Raw genomic sequence first — 23,733 nt, 5'->3', positions numbered from 1 at the left:
TTGAACACAGTTGTGCTGCACAATATTTTTGTGGAAACTGATGCATTTTATTTTTTTCAGGATTCATAGATGAATAAAAAGTTCAAAAGAACAGCATTTATTTGAAATATAAATCTACTGTATCATTATAAATGCCTTTACTAGCACTTTTGATCAATTTAATGCATCCTTGATTAATAAAAGTATTAATTTCTTTGAAAACAATCTTACTAAACATAATCCTTTTGAACTGTATGCAGCATGAAACACAGAAAACTCAACTTTCTCCAGTAAACCCCAGACGAGTTTGACATTCAAATGCCACTAAAAAGAATGTAAACAACTATTTTGATGTTATTTGGTGAGTTTGTAGCACTAGAATGTTCCGTTCTTTGCTGTTTTGGAGCACAGTGTCTCTCTGCTCCCGTTATCCATCCCAGTAGTTTCCTAAACTACATGACAGTTAAATTGGCAACTTTCTTTCCACTATAACATTCTATCTACACATCAAAAGTATAAGTGAACTCTAGATGTGTGAGGATGCAATTCATAATGCTTCCACGAGGGACGGTAAACGAATCCTCTCCTTCAGATCAATAATTGTCATGTGGAGCAACAGTTCAAGAGAGAGAGTTCATTAACTGTTGGCATGTTTATACCAGTGACCTGAATACTAACACAGCTAGTTTAATGTTTTAGATAATAATTGAAAGAAAATATTGTCTGCTAGAATACTGAGAAGTTTGATAATGCCAGAGCATCAGGACTACTCACTTTAAAATGCACTGGAAATGCATTGAAGACGGATCCAAAATACTGTTTCAGATGTGAAAAAAGTTTTTTTTTTTTTTTTAATGAGGTCGGGGATAATCAGCATGGTTCCAGGCACAAGACTAATTTACTGCGTAGTCTCTTGGTGAAGGAAAACATGTCAGAAAGAGTTTTGCACAAAACAGCAGAACAGTTTCACTGATATACTGGAAACAGTCAGTGTCTAGGTCAGTGATTCCCATCCAGATTGCTTCTGATCTGCTGCCTTAAAATGCATAAAAATAAAGATTTCAGAAGGGAATGAAGCGATGCAACAAGAGAACCATTTTTGGTTCCCCAAAGAACCTTTCATTGATCAGTTCTTAAATGAACAATCTTTTCTTTCTGCAAATAACATGACAACATAATCTATCCTAAAGAACCACTATAAAGAATGTGCAATGAAAACATTCAATGGATGTTAATATTTCTTCATGGAGCCTTATTTATTTAAGAGTGAAATAAATGTGTTTTATTATTTTTATTTTTATTTTTCTCTAAGTGTGAAGAACATTTTAATCATCTGAGGAAATTTTTAGAGGTAGGCTGACCTTAGATGACCAGAAACTGGATTAAACTGGCTAAAACTAGCCTGGAAAGCACCTAGTTCACCCTAAACCAGTGGTGTATAAAGTACCTGAAAGTCATACTCAAGTAAAAGTACAGATATCTTATCTGAAATAGCATTAGGACATGGATTCATTTAAACTGTAGTTACAGATGCATAAATAGGCTTCATGGTTTGTTTTTAACATAAAACATTGAATAACTGATATTTTAAATAATTTAAAACATGGGGGAAAAAAATTAAATGTGAAATTAAAACTGCCAGTTGGTGACAGCAAGTGAATGTTAATGAGCGAGTCAATGAGATTCAATCGAATAATTCAAACGGCTGATTCATTTAGAAACAAAGCATTTGACTGTGTTAATGAGTGAATCACTGAATCATTTATTCAACTGATTCGTTCAAAAAGCTAAGTAAGTAAGCACCGTCCATTGCTCAGAGATGCAAAACAGTGCTGTGATCTTTGTTTGGAACTATTTTCATTGGCAAAATTGAGCAAAAACAAGCTATATTATGTCTAAAATGTAAGTCACTTAATGTTTTACTGAACTTGTATAAAATGACGATTAAATGTGCTCATGCAAGTGCGTGCACTCTGTGTATGATTCGGTGATATAGCCTGCTTGATAACGCACTTGTTTACACGTGAGCAAAAGGGTTTTAGGAGTCTAACTTGCAAACGCCAGGCCACTGATTCGTCAAAACTGCTTTCCTGTAGTCTGTGTTCTTCTGACTATTTTGTAGTAATAAAAACTCAAGTAAAGTACAGATAGTCCCTAAATATACTCAAGTACGGAAACAAAGTATTTTTACTTCGTTACATTACAACACTGCCCTAAACCTTATTTAACCATCATGTTGTGTTCAGTCATTTTGACCTGGAGAGGATTTTTTTTTTCCTAAAATGTTTAGTTAATGTTATCACATTGTACAAGACAGGGCATAGAAAAGTTCCAATTCATTAGTTTTTTTTATTTTTCCTCACCTGGTTATATTTGTGGTGTTCCTGATCAAAAATGACCGGCAAAAAAATGCCTACAAATTTCTCATTATGTTATATTATTACCAAATATTAAATTCAATATTTTTGTCAACTTGTTTTCTTTCAGTTAGTACAACCCGAATTCCGGAAAAGTTGGGACGTTTTTTAAATTTTAATAAAATGAAAACTAAAGGAATTTCAAATCACATGAGCCAATATTTTATTCACAATAGAAGATAGATAACATAGCAAATGTTTAAACTGAGAAATTTTACACTTTTATCCACTTAATTAGCTCATTTAAAATTTAATGCCTGCTACAGGTCTCAAAAAAGTTGGCACGGGGGCAACAAATGGCTAAAAAAGCAAGCAGTTTTGAAAAGATTCAGCTGGGAGAACATCTAGTGATTAATTAAGTTAATTGATATCAGGTCTGTAACATGATTAGCTATAAAAGCTTTGTCTTAGAGAAGCAGAGTCTCTCAGAAGTAAAGATGGGCAGAGGCTCTCCAATCTGTGAAAGACTGCGTGAAAAAATTGTGGAAAACTTTAAAAACAATGTTCCACAACGTCAAATTGCAAAGGCTTTGCAAATCTCATCATCTACAGTGCATAACATCATCAAAAGATTCAGAGAAACGGGAGAAATCTCTGTGCATAAGGGACAAGGCCGGAGACCTTTATTGGATGCCCGTGGTCTTCGGGCTCTCAGACGACACTGCATCACTCATCGGCATGATTGTGTCAATGACATTACTAAATGGGGCCAGGAATACTTTCAGAAACCACTGTCGGTAAACACAATCCGCCGTGCCATCAGCAGATGCCAACTAAAGCTCTATCATGCAAAAAGGAAGCCATATGTGAACATGGTCCAGAAGCGCCGTCGTGTCCTGTGGGCCAAGGCTCATTTAAAATGGACTATTTCAAAGTGGAATAGTGTTTTATGGTCAGACGAGTCCAAATTTGACATTCTTGTTGGAAATCACGGACGCCGTGTCCTCCGGGCTAAAGAGGAGGGAGACCTTCCTGCATGTTATCAGCGTTCAGTTCAAAACCCAGCATCTCTGATGGTATGGGGGTGCATAAGTGCATACGGTATGGGCAGCTTGCATGTTTTGGAAGGCTCTGTGAATGCTGAAAGGTATATAAAGGTTTTAGAGCAACATATGCTTCCCTCCAAACAACGTCTATTTCAGGGAAGGCCTTGTTTATTTCAGCAGGACAATGCAAAACCACATACTGCAGCTATAACAACAGCATGGCTTCGTCGTAGAAGAGCCCGGGTGCTAACCTGGCCTGCCTGCAGTCCAGATCTTTCACCTATAGAGAACATTTGGTGCATCATTAAACGAAAAATACGTCAAAGACGACCACGAACTCTTCAGCAGCTGGAAATCTATATAAGGCAAGAATGGGACCAAATTCCAACAGCAAAACTCCAGCAACTCATAGCCTCAATGCCCAGACGTCTTCAAACTGTTTTGAAAAGAAAAGGAGATGCTACACCATGGTAAACATGCCCCGTCCCAACTATTTTGAGACCTGTAGCAGAAATCAAAATTGAAATGAGCTCATTTTGTGCATAAAATTGTAAACTTTCTCAGTTTAAACATTTGCTATGTTATCTATGTTCTATTGTGAATAAAATATTGGCTCATGTGATTTGAAAGTCTTTTAGTTTTCATTTTATTAAAATTTAAAAAAACGTCCCAACTTTTCCGTAATTCGGGTTGTACATGCAGGTTTTGCATTTCTTTATTTTCTTTTTTTTAATGTATTAATCATAGGTTTCATTTATCTGAGCTTAGGCATATTGCCAAAATATCCACACGTAATGTTTTTATTTTCCTCAAAAACCAAGAATTGCCAAGATTATCCACAAAAATAGCATTTTTAACACAAGTTGACAGATTTATCACCAGATTTTTAAAGGGTGCTCTAGCAAAAAATCATATATTTAAATTATTTATTTCATAACAAGTATAGTTTAAATCTATTTACATATTTACTGACATATCGAGTACTGACATATTTTGGTTTGTTTTTAACAGAAATATAAGGAAAATAACTACTACATTAACACAGGGACACCGTTAACTACAAACCCGATTCTAAAAAAGTTGGGACACTTTTTGTGAGTAAAAATGGAATGGAATAATTTACAAATCTCATAAACGTAAATTTTATTCACAATATAATACAGATAACATATCAAATGTTGAAAGTGAGACATTTTGAAATGTCAGGCCAAATATTGGCACATTTTGGATTTCATGAGAGCTACACATTCCAAAAAAGGTGGGACAGGTAGCAATAAGAGGCGGAAAAGTTAAATGTACATATAAGGAACAGCTGGAGGACCAATTTGCAACTTATTAGGTCAATTGTTCACATGATTGGGTATAAAAAGAGCTTCTCAGAGTAGCAGTGTCTCTCAGAAGTCAAGATGGGGAGAGGATCACCAATTCCCCCAATGCTGCGGTGAACAATAGTGGAGCAATATCAGAAATACCCAGAAGCGCAAAAAATGTTCTGTGGTCAGACGAATCAAAATTTTTAAGTTCTGTTTGGAAAACTGGGACGCCATGTCATCCGGACTAAAGAGGACAAGGACAACCCAAGTTGTTATCAGCGCTCAGTTCAGAATCCTGCATCTCTGATGGTATGGAGTTGCATGAGTGCGTGTGGCATGGGCAGTTTACACATCTGGAAAGGCACCATCAATGCTGAAAGGTATATCCAAGTTCTAGAACAACATATGCTCAGATCCAGACGTCGTCTTTTTCAGGGAAGACCTTGCATTTTCCAACATGACAATGCCAGACCACATACTGCATCAATTACAACATCATGGCTGCGTAGAAGAAGGATCCGGGTACTGAAATGGCCAGCCTGCAGTCCAGATCTTTCAGCCATAGAAAACATTTGGCGCATCATAAAGAGGAAGATGCGACAAAGAAGACCTAAGACAGTTAAGCAACTAGAAGCCTGTATTAGACAAGAATGGGACAACATTCCTATTCCTAAACTTGAGCAACTTGTCTCCTCAGTCCCCAGACGTTTGCAGACTGTTATAAAAAGAAGAGAGGATGCTACACAGTGGTAAACATGGCCTTGCCCCAACTTTTTTGAGATGTATTGATGACATGAAATTTAAAATCAACTTATTTTTTTCCTTAAAATTATACATTTTCTCAGTTTAAACATTTGATATGTCATCTATTGTATTCTGAATAAAATATTGAAATTTGAAACGTCCACATCATTGCATTCTGTTTTTATTCACAATTTGTACAGTGTCCCAACTTTTTTGGAATCGGGTTTGTAACTCAATAATAGTAGGCCACTGGCATCTTATACTCATGGTGAATGAATACACGTAGAAAGACGCTGGCTGCTTAAACATATTAGATGCAGGGCTTGAACTTTCATCACGATTAATAAGAGATCTCCCACAGGAACTGCATTTTGACCTTATTCATTTTACAGATGCCTCTTATATCGCTGTTCAGAGCCTGATTGGATTTTCCATCACCTGTGGAGCTTTGCATGACTGACAGAGATGATGACTGTATGTCTGCTGGTTTGTAATATACCAGATGCCCCATTAGCCCAGAATCCTGAAAGATTTGTGTTGCAAACCAGCTGTATAATGTGCGCAGTGACGTGAAGCGAACCATTCCTGAGATAACAGCAGCTCTGTGAAGATTATACTCACTGATCATTAGATATCTGTCACAGAGCTTGACACGGATAATCACAGATCCTGAGGCAATAATATTTGGGGTCTTTCATTAAAAAGAATAGATGGACGTTTGGTAAGCAGGAATAAGTCAAGCAAAATTATTTGACAGGTTTCTGACTCGCTGGGAAGGCCTGGATTCAGACTGGTGTGGAGTTCGAAATATTGTATTTATGAGGTTCGACCGCATGAATAACCAAGCAAAGTTGAGTTTACAGTACAAGCTGGAAACTCAGAGTTGCTGAGATCAGTGTGAGCCAATGTGAAACATGCCGATCACGAATCAGTTGCCTGTTACCGTCATTTGATTGATTGATTTAATTTCAAAGTATTTTTCTGTTTAGACATTTTTTTTTCTAATTTATACTTCATTACTTAAATAGGTAGTTTATCCACAAAATGAAAAATCCAAAACCTGTACGAAAACATTAATAGAATGTTTTACGATTATCTTATTTTTATTAGCTGGGGTATTTTCATAATATTAAGGCTTTATCATAGACAACAAAATGTAAGTGACTGAGAGGCTGCTTTATACAAAGTAAATAAATAAAGGTAATTTTCTTTAAAGGTTCCTAAAATTTATCTTAAAATATTCTACTATTTTTTTTACCAGAATATATAATTATTGGATTTTTATTTTGAACATTTTAAAGACAATGTTCAATGTTCAAATCCCGGACGAGCCCCCAATTGTTATTTGTTTATATATATATATATATATATATATATATATATATATATGTATATATATATATATATATATATATATAACCATCAAGTGCAAATAACATCAAAAGGATATTTTGCATGAAATTGCATATCAGAAGCACGATTTTTTTAATATTTTTAAGTGCTATTTATACACATAATATACATAATGTGACATGCATATATATATATATATATATATATATATATAATATATACAAGCTGGGACTTGAAGGTAGCTTCAGACTCAATCATTAATCCCTCCGTTAGCATTCCCGTTCATCTCGGTTCACCTCGGTGCAAGTTCATTATTTATTGCAAACGGAGAGTGGGCCGGCTGCAGTATTAGTATCTGGTTCTGATCAAAGTTGCACATCAAAGAGAAATTATGCAGGATGTTGGGCTTGTTTCTGCCGCAGGCACCATGGTACTTCTCCCCTTTACCTTTCTGAAGTTCTGCACAGAGGTACATGTTACATGAGGGTCATGAAGGCGACCGCACACCAACCAAATACTGGAGGATTCAAGTGTGTGTGTGTATATGTGTGTACTTGTTTAGTATAGTAATAAGGATAGTAAAACGTGAATTTATTTACATTGTGGGGACTGGCCTGCGTTCTCCACGATGGAAAAAAATAGGTTAGGTAAATAGGTTTAGGGGTAGAAAATATAGTTTGGTTGGTATTAAAGTAATAGAAGTCTATGGAAAGTCCTCACAATTCACAGAAACAAACGTGTGTGTGTGTGTGTGTGTGTGTGTGTGTGTGTGTGTGTGTGTGTGTGTGTGTGTGTGTGTGTGTGTGTGTGTGTGTGTGTGATTTATTCAAACTAAACTTCACATCAGATCCGCATCAAGCTGCTCACGTTGTAGCTTCCCATGAAATGTGAATAAGCTGTGAAACATCTTTAACGTGAAATATTTTCATCTTTTGTTCATGCACATCATAGCCTCCAGTGCTCTAAACACTACAGTTTGAATGAATCAGTCACAAAGTGTTCACGGCGATCAGCTTTACACGTGAAGGAACGTTCCAGATCCGTTGATGTGGATGGTTAGGGTGAGCCGAGGAGTCATTATTTGTTTCCTCAAGGAGCCCGAAGCGAGGCGACAAAAGGTCTGTTAAAAATGAGACTGTGGCTTTCTGGCCCATTAGCCTGAAGTAGAAGCTCTGGCCGCGGTCTTCCATTACTCTGGCATCTCTATCCCCTCCAGAGGAAGCGTTCCGGCCTCACAGCCATTCATCATCCTCATACATGTAAGGAATTTCTTCCTCCAGGCCAGGGTCAGTGTGTTTTGTTGTGCGCTAATATGTGTGAGATTCTGGAGCTTCGAAACCAAAGGTTTTAGATTATATGGTGTGTCTGTTTTTCTTAATGTATCAGAAACAGTAAAAAAAATAAAAGTAAAACATTTCTAGAAAAAACTAAACATGCCTCACTGCTAAAACATTGTCTAAGTTCTATTAAAATGTTTGTGTTTTATGTTATATGCTTGCAATTTTTTAATTTGTCAGAATGCACACTGTCTGTGTTTTTTGGCAACAATATGCTAAAAAAATCCTTAGAATGTTTTTCTAACATTCCCTTTAGGTTATGAAAACCTTTAGGTTATGTTCTCTGAATAATCCAATTTTAAAAATATTATTTTCTTGGTTATAGCAATGTTTATAGTTGGTATGTTGGTTAATGTTCTTTGAACATTCTAAAATGTATAGTTACATTAGAAAATCCATCCATCCATCATCTTCCGCTTATCCGGGGCCAGGTCGCGGGGGCAACAGTCTAAGCAGAGATGCCCAGACTTCCCTCTCCCTAGCCACTTCCTCCAGCTCTTCCGGGGGAACCCCGAGGCATTCCCAGGCCAGCCGGGAGACATAGTCCCTCCAGCGTGTCCTAGGTCTTCCCCGGGGCCTCCTCCCGGTGGGACGTGCCTGGAACACCTCCCTGGGAAGGCGTCCAGGAGGCATCCGAAATAGATGCCCGAGCCACCTCAGCTGGCTCCTCTCGATGTGGAGGAGCAACGGCTCTACTCTGAGCTCCTCCCGAGTGACCGAGCTTCTCACCCTATCTCTAAGCGAGCGCCCAGCCACCCTACAGAGAAAGCTCATTTCGGCCGCCATTTCGGCCGCCTTCTTGAAAAGAGGGACCACCACCCCGGTCTGCCAGTCCAGAGGTACTGTCCCCAACTGCCATGCGATGTTGCAGAGGCGTGTCAGCCAAGACAGCCCCACAACATCCAGAGACTTGAGGTACTCAGGGCGTATCTCATCCACCCCTGGTGCCTTGCCACCGGGGAGCTTTTTTACTACCTCAATGACTTCAGCCCGGGTGATGGACGAGTCCTCCTCCGAGTCCCCAGCCACTGCTTCCTCAACGGAAGACAAGTCGGTGGGATTGAGGAGATCCTCGAAGTATTCCTTCCACCGCCCGACGATATCCCCAGTTGAGGTCAACAGGTGCCCATCTCCACTGTAAACAGTGTTGGTAGGGCACTGCTTCCCCCTCCTGAGGCGTCGAACGGTTTGCCAGAATCTCTTTGAGGCCAACCGATAGTCTTTCTCCATGGCCTCACCGAACTCCTCCCAGGCCCAATTTTTTGCCTCCACGACTACCCGGGCTGCAGTCCGCTTGGCCTGCCGGTACCTGTCAGCTGCCTCCGGAGTCCTACAAGCCATCCAGGCCCGATAGGACTCCTTCTTCAGCTTGACGGCATCCCTTACTTCCGGTGTCCACCACCGGGTTTGGGGATTGTCGCCTCGACAGGCACCGGAGACCTTATGGCCACAGCTCCGAGCAGCCGCAACGACAATGGAGGTGGAGAACATGGTCCACTCGGACTCAATATCTCCAGACTCCCTTGGGATCCGGTCGAAGCTCTGCCGGAAGTGGGAGTTGAAGATCTCTCTGACAGGGGGCTCGGCCAAACGTTCCCAACAGACCCTCACAGTACGTTTGGGTCTGCCGAGTCTGTCCAGCTTCCTCCCCCGAGATCGGATCCAACTCACCATCAGGTGGTGATCAGTTGACAGCTCCGCCCCTTTCTTCACCCTAGTGTCCAAGACATATGGCCGAAGGTCTGATGACACGACCACAAAGTCGATCATCGGTCTCCGGCCTAGGGTGTCCTGGTGCCACGTGCACTGATGGACACCCTTATGCTTGAACATGGTGTTCGTAATGGACAATCCATGGTTAGCACAGAAATCCAATAACAGAACACCGCTCGGGTTCAGATCAGGGGGGCTGTTCCTCCCAATCACGCCCCTCCAGGTGTCACTGTCACTGCCCACGTGGGCGTTGAAGTCCCCCAGTAGAACGACAGAGTCTCCAGTCGGAGCACTTTCCAGCACCCCTCCTAGAGACTCCAAGAGGGCCGGGTAGTCCGCACTGCCATTCGGCCCGTAGGCACAAACGACAGTGAGAGAGCTATCCCCGACTCGAAGGCGCAGGGAAGCGACCCTCTCGTTCACCGGGGTGAACTCCAATACATGGCGGCTGAGCTGGGGGGCTATAAGCAAACCCACTCCAGCCCTCCGCCTCTCACCATGGGCAACTCCAGAGTGGTAGAAAGTCCAGCCTCTCTCAAGAAGTGTGGTTCCAGAGCCCAAGCTGTGCGTGGAGGTGAGCCCAACTATCTCTAGTCGGTACCTCTCGACCTCCCGCACAAGCTCAGGCTCCTTCCCCGCCAACGAGGTGACATTCCACGTCCCTAAAGCCAGATTCCGTGTCCAGAGATCGGGTCGTCGGGGGTCTTTTTTTTTTAATATATAATAATAATAAATCCCTACCAACAAAAACTGTTTTAAGAGTGTTTTGCTAACATTCCTGTTAAGTTATGAAAACATTATTTGTGAATACTAACATTCAAAAAAACAAAACAAAAGGTTTTAAATGCTTAAAATAATTGTTCATGAATCTCAGAACATTATAGAAATCATTAAGGAAATTTTACATTTTATCATTATGGGAATATTAATTGGGAATGTTCTCCAAACATTCTGAATCAAGTTGTAACATTTAAAAAATGTTAGAAATGTCCAACTAAAATGTGAATAACTTTGAACAAACATGCTATTGACATTACTGGAAGAGTTTGTTTATAAATTTAAAAGAACCCTTTCAAAAATTTTCCAAAGTTATTAAAACGTTCTTTGTCCGCTGGTCAATATTTTATTATTCGTAGCTCAGAGGAATTCAGTTAATCTTGAATGTCTTTCAGTCAACAAGTTTCTTCTAAAATTCTTCAGGAGGAATAAAAACGAACTTAAAAATGAGTCAGTAATTAAAATGATTGTGAAAAGCAGCTCAGTTCATTTGATCTTAAAAGAAGTTGAGATTTTTGAGTTCATACTGAGATCTCAGACTTTTGCAGATGTCTGTATCTTGAGCGAATCTGAGAACAGTTTGAAGCAATCGTTGAGATCTAAATCTCAGATGTAGGCACATCCCAGCAAACAGGGTCCGTTCTGGCAAGATTCTCTCAGAGCTGAAAAAACGTTAACATTAATATAATGTTTGTTGAAAGTTATCTGGTCTATAACAATGTTCTCAAAATGTTACAAACTTTTTCTTCAGAAACGATTAATTTGAATGTTCATCTAAAGCATTTTACTTGTTTCTACTTTTTTTTGAAAAACATTCAAAAGTAACATTCTCATGTTACGTTTTTTAAAAGAAGATTCAAAATGGAACTTTCGCAACTTAATGGAAACATTAGCAAGCATTCTTAAACTATTAAATATGGTTCCTAAAAGAAACATCAGAGGACTGCAGTAAAAAGTCTTAATTTGATCTCCTTTTAATCTCATTAATGCTTACGAGAAACAATCAAGAGGGCTGTGTTTTTTCTCGTCTGCATGTATTTGTCATTTGAGTAACTTGGATTAATAAAACCAATGTATGTTCCATACAGTCTCTATCACTACATCAGCTGAAGTACAGTAGAGTATGTGATAGTCAAGCGATTGAAACCATCTCAACACCCACAAACTACTGGAGATGGTCCATTTTCTCCACCTCTAACATGACTCTGACCTTGATCCCGCAGGAGGAGCTTTTTTTCTCCTCATAAAACCACAGTTTACTGTAGACGATGAGAAACTCTCGAAAAATTGCTTGTATTTTTGCCCACTTTGTATTCCAGCGTATTTGTGGGCCGTCGCAGAGTTTGAAAGCTTGTGGAGATGATTTGCATGGAAATGAGCTGTAGATCTGGAGACGAGCTCTCCATCCGTGAGAATATGTTGCCAGTCGGCTTGAACATGAGCGTCTCTCTGAGGTCCAAACACTCCGACATAATAAACACTTGAGCGTAAGATGCTCTGGAGCGTCTTTGTGGAGGAAAATGGATCTCAAATACTGGTGTTTGGCTTGTCTTGAAGAATAAACTGCTGGGAGAATCTCAATTATCAGAACAGCTGCAGTTTTTCTCCTTTGCTTTGCTGAGTGGGGTGTTGTATTGTGAAGAATGCTTTGATAAAGCTGACTTGACATAACAATTCCTTAGAAGAAATAAACACAAATGAGTCAACAGTTTTCATCCAGCAGGTCTAAAAAATTGCACGTTTCATTCAGTGTGTCACTTACCGTTTTCTTTGCAATTATTTGTGAAAATTACTAGCTAATATATATATATATATATATATATATATATATATATATATATATATATATACACAGTACAGACCAAAAGTTTGGAAACATTACTATTTTTAATGTTTTTGAAAGAAGTTTCTTCTGCTCATCAAGCCTGCATTTATTTGATCAAAAATACAGAAAAAACAGTAATATTGTGAAATATTATTACAACTTAAAATAATAGTTTTCTATTTGAATATACTTCAAAAAAATAATTTATTCCTGTGATGCAAAGCTGGATTTTCAGCATCATTCCTCCAGCCTTCAGTGTCACATGTAACATCAGTCGATCACATGATCATTTAGAAATCATTCTAATATTCTGATTTATTATGAGTGTTGGAAACAGTTCTGCTGTCTCATATATTTGATCAATAAAAGGTTAAAAAGAACTGCATTTATTCAAAATAAAAAACAAATCTAATAATATATATTCTAATAATATATATTCTAATAATATATTTTCTTTACTATCACTTTTTATCAATTTAACACATCCTTGCTGAATAAAAGTACTGATTTTATTTAAAAAAAAGAAAGAAAGAAAAAAAAATTACTGACCCCAAATTACTGACCAGTAGTGTATATTGTTATTACAAAATATTTATATTTTAAAAACATAGCTTCTTTTTTTTTGTCGTTGTTTTTTTTTTTTTTACTTTTTATTCATCAAAGTATCCTAAAAAAGTATCACATGTTCTGAACAAATATTAAGCAGCAGAACTGTTTCCAACTTTGATAATGAATCATCATATTAGAATGATTTCTGAAGGATCATGTGATAATGTTCCTAAAAATTCAGCTTTGCATCACAGAAATAAATGATAATTTAAAGTATAATAAATTTAAAAACAATTATTTTAAATTGTAATAATATATCACAATATTACAGTTTTTTCTGTATTTTTGATCAAATAAATGCAGACTTGATGAGCAGAAGAAACTTCTTTCAAAAACATTAAAAATAGTAATGTTTCCAAACTTTTGGTCTGTACTGTATGTATATATATATATATATAATAGAAATGCTGGAAAAGCAAATAAATATTAAGAATCAAGTTTATTTCAATGTGTCCCTTGCTGTTTCTTTGCTATTATTTGTGTAATTTACTAGCTATTTTCAAAAAGCCAAAAAAAATAAAAATTGCAGAAAAAAAAACAAAATCAACCATTGACCAAACCAGTAAAGTTTATTTAGTGCTTCTCTGATGGCTTGTTTTGATTGTGCCAACATGTTAAAATATTATTCTATATTATATCTAAATGTTCTGAATATAATTTAAAATATTATTTGTATTGAATTATTATTATTATTATTATTTTACTTAACATTTTAGTCATGTCCTTTTTAATGTGTGTAAATAAATCTCCCTGTTTTTTTTTTTTTTTTTTTTTTTTAAAGCAACCATTTAAATGTTATTAAATCAACACAAATTTAGAGTAAAAACATATTTATTAAACTGGCAATTTAAATGTTCTTAGACAAATTTTCATTTAGGTTTTGTGCATTTAAAATGTTCTATTACAGTAGAAAATAATTTTAGTGCGCCGCCAATAAATATGATTACAGACTTTGGTTTGACTGACATAACTGCACCATTCTGTTGTAAAAGAGCATCTTTCTACATAGGTAATCAAAATGAATGTAATAATCATAGTTGTTTCATTATGCTACAGTGGATTATTGATCCGAGACTGTTTTTCTTTTTACAGCCTCTTAAAATCATGAAAACAGTTTTCTCTCTAACAGTCTTTGCTGTCAGATCTTTGGACCACAATAATGTACATTCTTTATGTCAAGCCAGGTTATTATCAGGTGAGCATTTCAAGCATTTGATGCATTGAGAACATCATGTTGGGAAATAATGAATGTCAGGAATATGAGATGAACACTTTCCTCCAGTTTTCAAATGGATGGATGGTTTTCAATGATTTTGATGTGTGTAATTCCACTCTCGTGGCTGTATACATACATGATATACTGATCATTAGAATACATAAAGTCTATATAAACTCAGAATTGTAAGCTGTAATCTTGCCATTGTTAAAAAAGTGTATCATTTTGAAATATAAAGTCAGAATCAGAAAGTTAGATGAAGTCAGAATTGTGAGACATAAACTTGCAATTATGAGAAAAAAAGAAAGAACGATAACTTGTGAGATATACAATCAATATTGCAAGATATTATAATATCAGAACTGTGAGACAAAAAGTCGGGATTGCAAGAAATAAATTCAATATTGCAAGATATTATAAAGTCAGAATTGTGAGATGTAAACTTGCAAGTGGAGAGAAAAATACTCAAGATGTAAAGTCGAAATTGTGAGATGTAAAAAATGTAATTGTGAAATAAAGAAACTCATAATAATGCCACAATATAAACTCAGAATTGCTAAATAAAAACTCAGGGATGTGTGATATAAACTCAGAATGGCAAGATATAAAGTCAGAACTGTGAGATAGAAACTCAAAAATTCATCAAAAAGATATAAAGTCAAAACTTGTTTATATAAGCTTTCCTCATTTATTGTAAGTTACAACAATTTGTTTTATTCCATAAAAACAAAAAACAGAATCGCAAGATATAAAGATAGAAACTATGTGACATAAACTTAGAATTGTGAGTTATAAACTCAAAACTAAAAAAAAAAACTAGAAATTGGCGGAAAGAAAAGTCAGAATTGTAAGATACAATGTTGCAATTATCTTTTTTTATAATAAGCAGGAGAAAGCTTCAACATGTGACTGATCTCTAGAACATGGAAACTAGAAACAGACGCATTATTCTAGTGCAGTTTTGCCCAGCTAAGCTGTGATCTGGGTTAAAGAGGACGTTCACAGGTAGGTTTGAGCTTGATGTTTGTCTGAAGAGTATATTTACAGTGTCACGATCCCGTCTCGATGCAGACAGGGAGCATTAGCTCATGATGGAGCCGATGAAGGCTGTCTGCACAGATGACTGCCTCCTAGTTTGGGCTTCAAATGTCATTTTCTTCGCTGCGTTTCTCAGCCCCCGCAGACCTGCGCCTCTGTACCAATTTAGACGTCAACCCTTGACATTTGGGAGATTTTAGAGGGTTTCTGGATGTAGGAAGACTGGTTGATCAGATGTACCTGGTTATCTGAGTGATTATAGTCATCCAGACTCAGTGCTTCAGAAACGGGTCGAACCTCCCATTTAATGACGGAGTGTTTCAAACACAAGTGTTGTTACCGTTCACTGAACATTATAATACACCACAGGAGAAATCTCTCATTTTTGTTCCTCCTGGAAGTTATGAAATCCCCACCTTTTCAATTTACACTATCTCACATGATTATTATGGCATGAATAGCATTATGTAAAGGAAGTTTTAATGGTGGAAACTACATAGAGATGTTGTTTATATATCTTGGAAATGTATCTGCATCTTGATTTGTATCTTGTTTTGTTTTATTTTTATTTATTTTTTCTGCTGTGTGTGTATAATTTTCAACAACATGGCAGAACTATTTAAATCTCCTTCAAACATATATTCAGTCTCCCAATTCTGACGTTTTATCTCACGATTCTGACTTGATATCTTACAATTTCGACTTTACGTCACAATTCCAATGTTTCCATGCAGCAATTCTGACGTAATAACTTGCAATTCCAACTTCTCATCTCTCAGTTCCGATTTTACATTACAATTCTGAATTTATACCTTGCAATTCCAACTTTATATCTCATAATTTGGACTTTACATCTCTCAATTCCGACTTTATATCTTGCAATTCCAGCCTTATAACTTGCAATTACGATTTCATATCTCAAAATTTCTACTTTACATCTCACAATTCTGACTTTACATCACAGTTCCAACGTTACATGCAGCAAGTCTGACTTAATAACTTGCAATTCCGACTTCTCATCTCTCAATTCCAACTTTATATCTCACAATTCCAACACAGTTTCTACAATTACGACTTGATATCTTGCAATTCCAACTTAATACCTTGAAATTCCAACTTCCTATCTCTCAATTTAGACTTTGCATCTTACAATTCTTTCTTTACATCTCACAATTCCAACTTTATATCTTGCAATTCCAACATTTCCAACACAATTTTGATACAATTTCTACAATTCCGACTTTGTATCTTGCAGTTCTGACTTTATATCTCACAATTCTAAGAAAGCAAGCAGCATAGTCAGATGACGTTTACAGACGGGCCAGCAGCAGAACTGAATCCCCATGAGACTTTCTGGTGTTGTTCAGCAGCTGTTATTGAGAGTAATGTGAATGCTGGCTGTCAGATCTCTACAGGTGTTACACAGCTCCTTGACAGAGGATCTAATTCAAGAGGAAAAAGCAGCTTTAGTTCTCACATACATTTATCATGCAGCTGCATTAATGAGTATCTCTTTTATCCCCAAGGGTTGATTTTAATTTCCTTTTTTTTTAAATATGCAAAAGTTGTGAATATAGTCTTTAAGCGGGTGTTTTTAAGTTATATTATGTTTTAAGATAGATAATACAAGCTTTTTTTTTTTATGTGTTGTTTGCACCATGCAGAGTTATCAAGCAAAATGCTTAATTGGAGATTTGATGCAAATGACATTCCAGCAGAGAGACAGAGAGAAAGAGAAAGAGAGAGAGAGAATTCTGGAGTGGTATAAGTACATCTTATTGGTCATCTGCTGCTTTCTGAGGTTTATTTCTCTTCTTAAATTCACAGAATATGACGCTGTTGGAAGCTCACACTGATGGAGCAACACTGACACCCAGCGGTCAATGGATGTATTTCACACCCACTTCATCTCTTCATCCTACTTAAAGTACTTTTTTCTGAACACTTACTACATTCCAAAATGCCGAATACCTTTTTCTACATATACAGTACTAACTCTACTGAAACACAGCAAACACAATTCAAAATCGAGTCATTCGAACAAAACATTAGCATTACTTTTCTGTCCAATAGAAACATAGAGTTTCAGTTCTACTTGCATTGACAATATACAAATTTTCATTGTTCATTGTTCAAAAATTCCATAGTTTTTTTGTAATTTAGTTACCTTCAACTGATTTTACATTTTTGATTGTTGGATTTGTTCATTCTTGGGAACATACTGTCCTTGAAATTGCTCTCCAGTGGGTTGGGTCTTAATGGACGATGCCAGAGATCAACAAAAATTACAACATACATGGCCTAGTCTCGTTACTATGCAAGCTCTTTTTCATCACAGGATAAAAAAAAAAAATGTATGAACTTTTTACCTCACAGTTTGGACTTGGACAAGATCAGCCCAGAGAGGTCCTCTTTACTGTATATCATATGATCATGCGATTTAAAGAACCTCAACACCCGAGTGTGTTTTCTAGAAGGGAATAAGCTCTTATTTATATATTTGCAAAATTTCAATCATCTTTTTCTCATTAGCAATGGAATACAATACAGGGGTCATATTTGTATTTCAATTCACAATATGAACAGCTGTTCACTTTGACTTTAGCCTATAAGTTAGTTTTAGAAAATGATGTTATCTGATTGAAAGCATTTGAAATTTTGCCGGTAAAATCTCGGTTGATCTTTTGTGTAAATGAAGTTCAAGCTTTTTTAAATTTGTGTTAACTCTTTGCATTTTATGTCAAAGCAACAAGAAATGTGTTAATTGTATACCCTATACAGACAGATGTTGTGCTAACTGTGTTATGAGTTTAGAAAAATTGTTAAGAGTATAAAAAAAGTCGTCATAATATTAATTAAAAAAAAACTCATTTATGCATTTATTCAGGTATCTTAGAATCAGCATACATCTGTTCACTATTATAGCACGATTATGAAAATACGACCTGTTTTATTAATGTATGACTGACAAATATTTGCAAAAATGTGTTTTTTAATGCATTTATTTGTTTGTTTAAAGGGACAGAAATGCATATGTAGTTCTTTAAAACTAAGATTATTCAATAAACTCTCTCTTCATTACTCAATCTGTTCATATCTGGCTTTCTAACTCAGCTTCTTGGGTCTCTGTAATCTGGGACACTTGTGAACCACAATGTTCTCATAAACTGAGAATTTGGTCTCTTTAGAAAGACTTTATAAATCCTGTTTGTTATATACAACACGAGTGTTGTGCATGTACACATAAGAGTTTGTTTTACAGCATAAGGAGGTAAAACAATGCTGATTTGGGATATGATGACATGCACTGGATTGCAGAACAGTTCTGAACATGTGGAAATGTCTTATCTGGCAGAATGTAAGGATTTCTTGAATAAGCTGTTAGAGTTAACCTGAATTAACCCTGCTATTACGATCCAAAAACCAGTTCTACGGCTCTTTGTTCTTTTTGAGGCAGAATGCAGAGCTCTTAATCGAGTCTTGTTGGTCGAGATGAACCGCTTTGCCTGTGTGTTTAGTCTTAGCAGAACTATCTGTCAATCGAACAAACAAATCGTCAGAAAGTGAGTAACCACGTCTGTTAATGACACATAACTGGCAGTTTGATGACTAATAAAATGACAGTTTGGAGAGCGCTTCTGTGTGTCTTCTGAATATTACTGCGACATTCATGAGGAACAGACAGATCAAATATGAAACATAATGAGTCATTAAGCTCTCCAGGGATTCGTATGACTCATCTGGGAACGTTACGAGACTATGAGTGATGGAGACGCACAAAATTAAAACATCAGTATTTGATGAAATGCTGAAGGCGGAGAATCAAAATGTTAAAGTAACACTACACTTTTAATTTCCTAGGAATCTCATGGATTTGAGACTTATTGAATGTCTGGGGGGTTTTTCACTGCGTTTAGTCACACACATCGAAACTGCCCCGACAAAAATGTTTTCATTAAATTGTTTAGTGCTTGAACATTAACTGTAAGAGAATGACTCAGCATGAAGGAATTTATACACAAAGTCCTTGTAGAAAGTCATTTATTAACTTTTAATTTCTTGTTTGTGTGTTGTTTAAGGATTTAACTGAATGGTCACGGATCAGCGATCTTCATGTAAAACTGTTCATGCAGACCAAACCCTAAGTCATAGAGACTTGAAACGAACACCACCTACAACGTGACCAAGACTCGTCCCAATCTGCCTGACAAAAGTATAAAAACATTCATAACTCCTAAACCCTCAGTTACAGCAGTTTTTGAAAATCCGACTTTTGTGAACTAGTCCTAGGTTTTTCGCCTGAATGGAACCGAACAAGTGCAGAAAGATTCTCTGAAGAGTGAATATCAATAATTATCAAAAAAAAAGTTTGACTTTTGACTCACCGTCACAAAGAGGTGCCAAAAAGATATAAAGGAGCGTATAATTGGCACCCTTGGTAAATATGAGCAAAAGCAGCTGTGAAAATAAATCTGAATTGTTTATCCTTTTGATCTTTCATTAAAAGAAAATCACAAATTTCTAACATATTATTAAAGTAAAACAATTGAAAGTGGGGTGGAAATCTCATTGGGAAATAATTGTTTTTCTCCAATGAATGTTGGCCACAATTATTGGCACCCCTAGGAAATTCTTTTTTAGTAAAATGAAGTATATTACCGTTGATATTTACATTTTTAGCACACCAGTGTGACTAGGAGCATGAAATTGTCCAGCCATGACTTCCTGTTCCACAGGATTATAAATATGAGGAAAACAAAGACCAAATACCTTTTAATCATCCATCACAAGGAATAAAACCAAAGAATATAGTTCGGATGTGCACAACAAGATTGTTGAGCTTCATAAAATAGAAAGTGGCTGTACGGAAAGCATTGCAAATCTGCATTTCCACAATAATTAAGGGTTTCCAATCAACCAAAGATGCCACAAATCTACCCGGAAGAAGATGTGTGTCTATATCATCCTAATACACAATAAGGAGGAGAGTTTAAGTGGACAAAGACTCTCCGAGGATCACAGCCGGAGAATTCCAGAGATTCATTGAACCTTGGGTTCAGAAAGCCTAAAAAAAATAATAATCAAAGAGCCACTTCATCACCACATGTTGTTCGGGAGGGTTTCCAGAAGAAATTCTCCTGCTCATCCAGAAACAAACTCCAGCATATTCAGTTCAGACACGACTGGAACTTCAAATGACACTGGCTTCTGTGATCAGATGAAACTAAAAAAAAGAGAGCAGCAAACACACCAGATGGGTTTAATACAAACAGTGATAAAAAGTACCCCATGTCCAGGGTTTAATACACTGCTGGATCTATAATCATCTTTAAGATAAAAAATCTAAACCTGACTGTCTCCATTAGAAATCTTATAATGGGCTGTGGATGAATCTTCCATCAGGACAATAATTCAAAACAAATATTAAAAATATCACAAAAATGGGTCACTGAGTACAACATGAAGCTGTCCCAGTCCTCTGGCCTGAACTCTGTAGAGAATGAGTGTGAACTGAAGAGGTGGAGCTTTGAATCTGAAGGATTTGGAGAGATTCTGTTAGAAGGAATGGTCTCTTATCTCTTATCAGGTGTTCTCCATCTCTTCAGGCATTACAGGAGAAAACTCAGAGCTGTTATCTTGGGAAAGGGTGTTGCTATAATTGGGTGCCAATAAACGTGGCCAACATGAACTAGAGAAAGCACAGAATGAGACCCCCCCCCCCCATTTTCAATCGTTTTACTTCAATGAAAGTTTAGAATTTTGTGTATTTTTTGAATGAAAGTTCAAAAGGATAAACAATACAGATTTATTTTCACAGCCAACTTTGCTCATATTTACTAAGGGTGCCAATAATAGTGGAGGGTACTGTATGTACAGTAAGAGATCAATCTGAGGTCACAGGGGGAAAAAATCATGGAGCTTGGCCACTTGGTGGCGCAATAAGAGGGAAAAAACATAAAAATGCTATAACTGTGCTACTATTTGTCCTATCAACATGAAAATTGGTGTGCATGGTCTTGGTCCAGTGTGCCACAAGTGCCTACTAGGACATTTGCGTATTTCAAAAAACATGATCAGAACGAAACTTGGTGTGCCTGTTCAACTCATGGCCCAAAGGGTCTGAGAGAAATCTGAAAGACAAATATAAGTATCATGTGATATAACTGCTCATTCCCAACAGATTTGCCCCTAGAACCACTGCTGTCAATCCAATTATTTTTTTAATGATTTAAATGATTTTATTCTGTTTTGTGCCAGATTGAATCTCTGCTCTGCTGAGTTAACCTGGCTCTTGTCTCTGTTGTCTGAGCTTGTTCCTGTTCCTGTTCCTGTTCCTGTTCCTGTCTTGCCTAGTCTTGCATAGTTTCCTTTGCATTTAATTTATAAACTTTTAACTTTTGCAAACTAGTCCTGGGTTTTTTGCTCACTCCGAAAATAAATCAGTAATAATAAACAAAACACTACAGTGCCATTCTCTGGATTCTCTAGGGCAATATAAAAAAATTAAAAGAAAAAAGGTGAAATGTACCCTTTGGGAAGCTATAATAGGGTTGTTTAGAAAAGGAGCCTGTCCAAATGTACCCAAAATCCTGTAAAGCCTAAAGAAACGCTAAAAACTTAATGAAACCAGTTGAGCACATGCAACAGGTGATTCTAAACAAGCGTGCAAAGTTTTAAGGGGATCAGACCACAGCTGGAACAATTACAGTCATAAACATTATAAAACATCATATTTCTATGGTAAATTACCTGGATTTGCCAAAAATGCTTTTTTTAATCATTGATTTGCGTAGATACATCCTTGCTAAATAATGTTTAATGTATTCTTCCTCATATGCTTAAATACCTTAAGCGCTTGAACCCTGATAATCAATGCTTGTAGCTATATGTGTGTGTGTGTGTGTGTGTGTGTGTGTGTGTGTGTGTGTGTGTGTGTGTGTGTGTGTGTGTGTGTGTGTGTGTGTGTGTGTGTTTATTCTTTAGAGTTTTTCAAAATGTAGATTTTTGGTCAATTTAATGGAAAACAGTGGTGGTCAGTAGGGTTTGTGCAGCCTTTCCAAAACACATCTATGTGTCAAAACTTTGCATGGATATCCATGACCATGACCTAAATAAAAAAACTCCAGTATTTTGAGCTGTTTGAAAATTGAGTCTGTGTCAAATAGACCCACAACAAGATAAACACAATGTCTATCAACTTGATTTACTTAACTTCATTTATACTTCCAACCTGAATAAAACCTGTTCGTTTAGATGAAACAATTTTTCAGGTCGCCTGTCAGAACTTTTTTATTTGTGTTAGAATTTTGGCACCAGTGTTGACACTCAATCCGGCGTTTCACACTCATGTCATGCACGAGTGCCTCAGAGTTCACTAATCACTGAAGGTGTCAAGCAGAAATGTGACACGGTATCAGACAATCTTCACTCAACACTAGTGATGCGATTGAGCTCTAAAAACAAGTGTTAAAGGATTAGTTCACTTCCAGAATGAAAATGTCCTTATAATTTATTCACCCCCATGTCATGTTTATGTCTTAATTTCTTCAGTCGAAAAGGGAATGAAAATTTTGAAGAAAACATTTCAGGATTTTACTCCATATAGTGGACTTCAACAGGGATTGAAGGCCCAAATGAAGTCAAGCTAGTGCAAGATGAGCATTTGTGGTTAAAGAGTGTTCAAATGGACCACAAAACCAGTCATAAAGGTCAATTTTTCCAAATGTAGATTTATTTATTAAGCTGAATAAATAAGCTTTCTATTGATGTATGAATTATGTATTGGAAAATCTGGAATCTGAGGGTGCAAAGAAATCAAAATATTGAGAAAATCATCTTTAAAGTTGTCCAAATGAAGTTCTTAGCAATGCATATTATTAATAAAAATTAACTTTTGATATATTTACAGTAGAAAATTTACAAAATGTATTCATGGAACATGATCTTTACTTAATATCCTAATGATGTTTGACATAAAAACCCATACAATGTATTGTTATCTATTGCTACAAATATACCTGTCCTACTTATGACTGCTTTCGTGCTGCAGGGACACAGATTTGTATTCTTTTAGAAAATGTTTGGCTACATAAGACCCTTATTCCTCGGCTGGGATTTTGCAGAGCCCTTTGAAACTGCATTGAAACTCCAATTTGGACGTTCAACCCAAGGATCTCCATTGAAGTCAATGGGACATAATAAAATACTGGAATGTTTTCCTTAAAACACCTTCTCTGGACTGAAGAAAGACAGACATGAACATGACATGGGACAGGACATTTTTATTCTGGAAGTGAACTTATCCTTTAAATTGAGTGAACATTCATAAACACACCAAATTTTCAGTTTGATATAAAGTTTTTATTTTCACATTTCAGATTCACATTTCTCAGTATATGTTCGGAAGGGTTTCAGACATTTAATGG

This window comes from Carassius carassius, chromosome 7, assembly GCF_963082965.1.
Source record: "Carassius carassius chromosome 7, fCarCar2.1, whole genome shotgun sequence".
Taxonomy (NCBI): domain Eukaryota; kingdom Metazoa; phylum Chordata; class Actinopteri; order Cypriniformes; family Cyprinidae; genus Carassius; species Carassius carassius.
Note: the sequence above shows the minus strand (reverse complement) of the source record.